This window comes from Elephantulus edwardii, unplaced genomic scaffold, assembly GCF_000299155.1.
Source record: "Elephantulus edwardii isolate Elephantulus edwardi_28Jun2011 unplaced genomic scaffold, EleEdw1.0 scaffold00055, whole genome shotgun sequence".
NCBI lineage: Eukaryota > Metazoa > Chordata > Mammalia > Macroscelidea > Macroscelididae > Elephantulus > Elephantulus edwardii.
In genome coordinates this window covers 12,436,035-12,442,053 of record NW_006399805.1, presented here as the reverse complement: position 1 = coordinate 12,442,053, position 6,019 = coordinate 12,436,035, and the positions used below count along the sequence as shown (strand labels likewise).

General features: G+C 48.5%; 1 protein-coding gene across 1 annotated transcript in view; it reads left to right on the top strand.

Moving 5' to 3' along the window:
* The window catches only part of EPHA1 (EPH receptor A1), a 47,318-nt gene that overhangs the window by 11,932 nt on the left and 29,367 nt on the right, over nucleotides 1–6,019 (top strand). The window lies entirely within an intron of this gene.

The following is a 6,019-nucleotide window of genomic DNA, read 5'->3' as shown; positions in this document are numbered from 1 at the left end:
TTTTTTCTATTGCTATAAGACAAACTAAATGTCTGAAACTTCTGAACTACCTAAAGTTGAGCTAATAAGCACATACTCAAGCATTTTTAAAATATGTGGTTACATATTTTTGTTCTGAATAATTAACTGTGAGGTAAGAAAAAAATTCTTCCCAGTAAACAAAGTTAATGGAATAAGAATAACAGCAATTTTAGTTTCTCACTTAATAAGATGGACTTTATTTGATCATTTGAAGCAAAAAAATAAAAAATATTTAAACTTACTAAACTTTCTGGTTTCTAAAATATTTTTATTTGTATTATTTTAAGTCTATAAGTCTATCCCACCCAGATTTCAAAACTTTCTCAGGAACAGGTTTAAGGCCTTGAACACCAATGAGCAAAGACCAGATGAGTTGTGGGAGGATATCAAAAATATTCATGAAGAATGCAAAAGGTCATTACAAATACAAAGGAGGAAGAAAAGACCAAGATGGATGCTAGATTAGACTGTAAATGTTGCTTTAGAGTGCTGAGAAGCCAAAGCAAAGGGGAAAAAATCAAGAAATTAAGGAGTGAAAAGAAAATTTCAAAGGGCAGTATGAGAAGACACAGTATTATAATGAAATGTGCAAAGAGCTGAAGTCAGAAAATCAAAAGCTCTGAACTTGCTCAGCATTTCTTAAGCTCAAGGAACTGAAGAACAAATTCAAGCCTCAAGTTTCAATACTTAAGGATGCTCTAGGCAGAATATTAAATGATCCGGAAGCATGAAATGAAGATAGAAGGAGTATACAGAGTCGCTGTACCGAAAGGAATTGGCAGACACAGAAGAATTTCATGAAACAACAAGGTGAGCAAGAGCCTGTGGTGATGAAGGAAGAAGTTCAAGCTGCTCTGAAAGAATTGGAAAAAAACAAGGCCCCAGGAATAGACGGTATACCAATTGACATATTTCAACAAACAAATGCTGCCCTGGATATGCTCACCAAGTTGTGCCAAGAAATCTGGAGGACAATCACCTGGCCAACGGACTGGAAGAGATCTGTATTTGTTCCCATTCCAAAGAAAGGTGACTCAACGAATGCAGAAATTATAGAAAAATATCATTAATAACATATTCAAGCAAGATTCTGCTGGAAAAATATCCAAAAATGACTAGAACAGCACATCAACAGAGACCTGCCTGAAGTGCAGGCTGGGTTTTGAAGAGGCCATGGCACTAGGGATATTATAGCTAATATTAGATGGATCTTGGCTGAAAGCAGAGAGTACTAGAGGAATCTCTGTGTTTCACTGACTATGCAAAGGCATTTGACTGTGTGAATCACAATAAACTGTGGCTGACTCTGAGAAGACTGGGAATCTCAGAACATTTGATTGTGCTTATGTGAAACCTATGTTTGAACCAGAAGGAAGTCATCAGAACAGAGCAAGGAAGCACTGCATGGTTCAAAATTGGGAAGGGCATATGCCAGGGATGTGTCCTCTCTCCATATCTTTTCAATCTATATGCAGAACAGATTATCCGGGAGGCTGGGCTCTATGAGGAGAAATGTGGCTTCAGGATTGGAGGAAGACTCATCAACAATCTGCGTTATGCAGATGACACAACCTTGCTTGCTAAAACTGAGGTGAACCTGAAGCGCTTGCTGCAGAAGGTCACGGACTGCAGCCTTCAATATGGATTGAAACTCAACATTGTTAAGAAAACAAAGATTCTCACCACTGGGCAGATTGGCAGCTCCATGATGGATGGTGAAGAGACTGAGATTGTTAACAGCTTTAGTTTGCTTGGCTCCACAATCAACACTCTTGGTACCAACAACCAGGAAATCAAAAGACAAATTGCATTGGGAAAGTCTGTTGTCAGGGACCTCTCCAGAGTACCGAAGAGTAACAGTATCAGTCTGGAGACTAAGGTGCACCTGATCCAGGCTATAGTCTTCGCAGTTACTTACTATGCATCAGAAAGCTGGAAAATGACTAGGGATGATAAAAACAGAATTGATGCCTTTGAGCTGAGATGCTGGAGAATAGTATTAAATATACCATGGACTGCCAGGAGAACAAACAGGTTTGTCCTAAAGAGGGTGAAGCCAGGCTGCTCCTTGGAGGCAAGGATTCTGAGGCTTCGTCTGACATACTTCAGGCATTTTCCAAGGAAGGGCCAGTCCTTGGAGAAAAATATTATGTTTGAAAGTGAAAGCACAAAAGAGGAAGACTTACAATGAAATGGATTGATTCAGTGACTGGGGTTATGAAGGTAGGTGTGTCAGAGACAGTAAGTAAGGTTGGCACAGGATAGAGCAGGATTCAGGGATGTTGTACGTAAACAAGGTCACTATGAGTGGCAAGCGACAGGCTGGCACATAACCACAACAAAGCTAGGGCTACATGATCCTAAAGCTTATCAATATCAATAGACAGACTGACTTTTTTAAAAAGCTTGCAATAAAAATTTTAATTATAGTACATTATTACTTAATGTGCATCATAAAAATCACTTGTATTTAATATTCAAATGCTCATGAGTTTATCTATCCGCTCATTTGACAATCAGTCGTGACAAGGATCGTATTATACTTGAAGAAAACTTACTATTTTGCATTATTTGGTGAACTGTAAGAATAAAATACTTTTCAGGGAGCTCGGTGGCCTAGTGGCAAGAAGCTCCACTGCAACACCGAAGGCAGACGGTTTGAATCCACCAGATGCTCCGCTGGAGAAGGAGGGGCGACTTCCTCCTGTGCGAGTCGGATCTGATTTTAAAGTACACAACAAGAAAACAAATACTTTTTTAAAATGTCAATAAAATATTTTCATTATTTCTTTTCTCTCTTTCTCTCTCTCTCTCTCTCTCTCTCACACACACACACACACACACACACACACACACACACACACTGACAAGAGCTTCTGGAGAAAGCCCCAGCGTGGCCACCCAGCGTCACTGGCCTGAGCTCTAGGACACCTCTCCACAGAGAGGCTTCCCAGTTGGTCCAGTAAAACCACCTCCCTGGAGCCGACACCTCTCCTGAAGAGGGGTTCCCACGCTTGGCAGCCCGAGCCCAAGGGGCCCAGTCAAGGACCCAGTCGCACCCCTTTCACACAGAACAGGACAAATTACTGCTGCTGAGCGCGTGTCACGTCCTGTGGCTGATGTCGCAAAGTGTCACAAAGTGAGGGACTCAAAACAGCAGAGATGGCTCTCGTCTGGGTTTGCAGGGAGCACCCTGTGTGCACGTGAGGCTGGAGGAGGGGTGTCTGCCTGCCCTTCCCACGTTCCCTGAGGCTCCCCAGCCCAGGCCCGCTGTGGTTTGTAGCTGCATCACTCTAGTCTCTGCCTCCCTCATCGCAAAGCCGTCTCATTACCCACTGTCTCCTTGTCATGAGGGCACCACTGAGGTCGGGGTACGGCATGTCCTGCTCCGCTGTGACCCCATATTAGCTGGTCTTCAAAGGTCCTGCTTCCAAATAAAGTCACTGTCACAGGTCGGTGCATGGAGGTGTTTAGGGCTTGATATACCTTTTAGGCTGTGATTCAACCAGTCACAGGCCCACACTGGAAAGTCCAGGAGGAGCCCTGGAGGGTGGCAGGGGACACGGCCACAAGGCCCACAGCAGTGCCCTGTCCCCGGCATCACCTGCTAAGGGCACCAACCCTGTGCCCCATCCAGTCTCCAGGCAATGATGGAGGCTGGTTCACGAGGCGGGACATCCTCTCGGCTGAGATAGGACCCCAGACCCAAAAGAGACCCCGATGTCTCAGGAGGTGGTGGTACCGGGACTCCCACTTCCTGTCAGAGGAGACCAGGGGACACTTCATCCAAGCTAGTCCAGGCAGACCTCAGAGAGATCGGGGTCCCGTTCCTGACCACCCCAATACATCAAGTATCGAAAGAGAGTGAGGGACAGATTATTACTATTTTTTCATTGCCCCGTGAATACAAACATTGTGTTTACTGTGGTCTCTGGAGGGAGCTCTGTCTGCTGGTCTGTAGGAGTCGTCCTGGTAACCAAAAGGCTGCAAGTTCAAGTCCTCCAGTGGCTTCTGGGGAGAAAGGGGACCAGTCTCTTCTAAGATTTGCAGCCCAGACACTATGGGGGGTCAGGATGAGAGGAAGTGGCTGAGCAGCGAGCTGAGCTTGAGAACTCAGTCCATTGAGGAGCTGGCCACCTAGCGCTCAGCTGTCCCACTGCTGGCTGACCGCAAATGATGGTTGGAACGCCCCCCTGCCCCGAAATGAACTGAGTCTGTCTGCATTGCTTCCCTCCCCCCACAGTCAGGGTCGCCTTGTCTTCCGGGGGTGGAGGGCAGCAGCCACCATGAGAATGGAGCAGGAACGAGGTGTCTCAGCAACAGTTCCCCACCAGGTCTGGGTGGTGGGACCACACAGCTTCCTGTGGCCAGAGAACAGAGGCCTCAGAAGGACGTGGGGGCGAGGAGCACGGCAGGAGGTGCAGAGGTGGCACCCCGCAATGGGGGCCTGGGACGCTCTGGTCAGGAGTTCGCAGCCCTTCTCCGCTGTCTGGCCTGTCTGGGCTGAGGCCGCGGCCTACCACTGCCCGGGGCAGTGTGGGAGCAGCCTGGTTTCTGCAGCGCCTACACAGGCCTCCTCACACACTGCCTTCATTAGCTGAGCTATTCTCACACCAACCCTGCCAGCAAGGTATTATTAGTCCCATTTTATAGACGGAAAAACCCCAGGTAGGGAGCTTACCCAGCTCCTTTAAAGTCCCTCCATTGCATAACTGGAGCCCAGCTCAGGAGGGAGGGGGGAGGAGAGGGTTTGAGGGTGTGGGAGGGTCTCCCTGATCCTTGTTCCTCATGACCAGGGCTCACCTGCCAGAGGCTGCTAACCCATGGGCACTCAGCTGGGACAAATGTACGGGACTGAGTCACCCAGCCGGTATATAAGCTGGTATCTCTGGGGCACAGAGGCCTCTGCTCACAGAGCTTGCTGGTGAAGGATGCCCAGTGGAGACCAGGACGCCTGAGCAAGGTGGGGCCTGGGGAGCACGGCCAGGTCTCACGGTTCAGCTGCCCTGGGGCATTCGGGGCATCTGGCCTGCAAGCGCACAGCCTCCATGACTTCACTGGGTGATGGAAGGGGTAACCCCCCCTGGGAGGGGCCCCTGCTGACCCAAAGGGCCTCAATGGGGCCATGCAAGGCCACAGCCGTACCCCAAGGTTCCCTATCCTTCTGGTCTCACTTCATTTTGCCAAGGGGAGAACCTTGTCCCCTGGCCATGGTTCCAGCTAAAACTTCTCTCCTCAGGAGCTCTGGGACGCAGGAGAGAGAGGCCTAGGAAATTCTGAGGCAGCAGACGCCAGGTTACGTTTCAGTATTTCTGCTGCCCGCACTCATGTTCATTCACATAAAGCACACAGGGAGAGAAAACTCGTGTGTGTGTGTGTGTGTTTGTGGTTTGCAAATAACCTGCATTGTGAGCTTCATTTTCATAAAAATCTAATGAAGCTCGCCACTGCCATTGGAGCACCTGGGAGTTTGAATCCGCACAGAGGCACTTGAAGACAGGTCTGGGAAATCTACTTCCTAACGATTCACTCTCTGCCGATCCGTCCGTTCCCCCTCAGCCCGCCTGTCAGTCACAGGAGAGAGCTTTCTGGAAGATACTGCTTTTTCTTTTTGCAGAGTTGCTGCTGGTGAGTTTGAACCATCAGCCTTTCTGTTTAGTAGTCTACAGCTTAACCATAGCACCCCTAGGGCTGCTCCTCACAGAGGTTACAGCGTCGAGCCCCCTGTGGAGCTGTTGTCTGCACTTAGGGACTCACCAGACCCAGCTTCTACACAAGGCAATGAGCGACTATGACAGTCACCACCGCTAGGTTTAGGACAAGGCACCAGGCTGCCTGAGCACGTAGGTCACAGCCAGATGGAAGGATAGCGGTGATCCTTCACAGCCAAGAGTGCCCACCACAGATGTGTCCTATGAGCCAGGAGTGCCCACCACAGCTGTGTCCTGTCAGCCAAGAGTGCCCACCACAGCCGTGTCCTATGAGCCAGGAGTGCCCA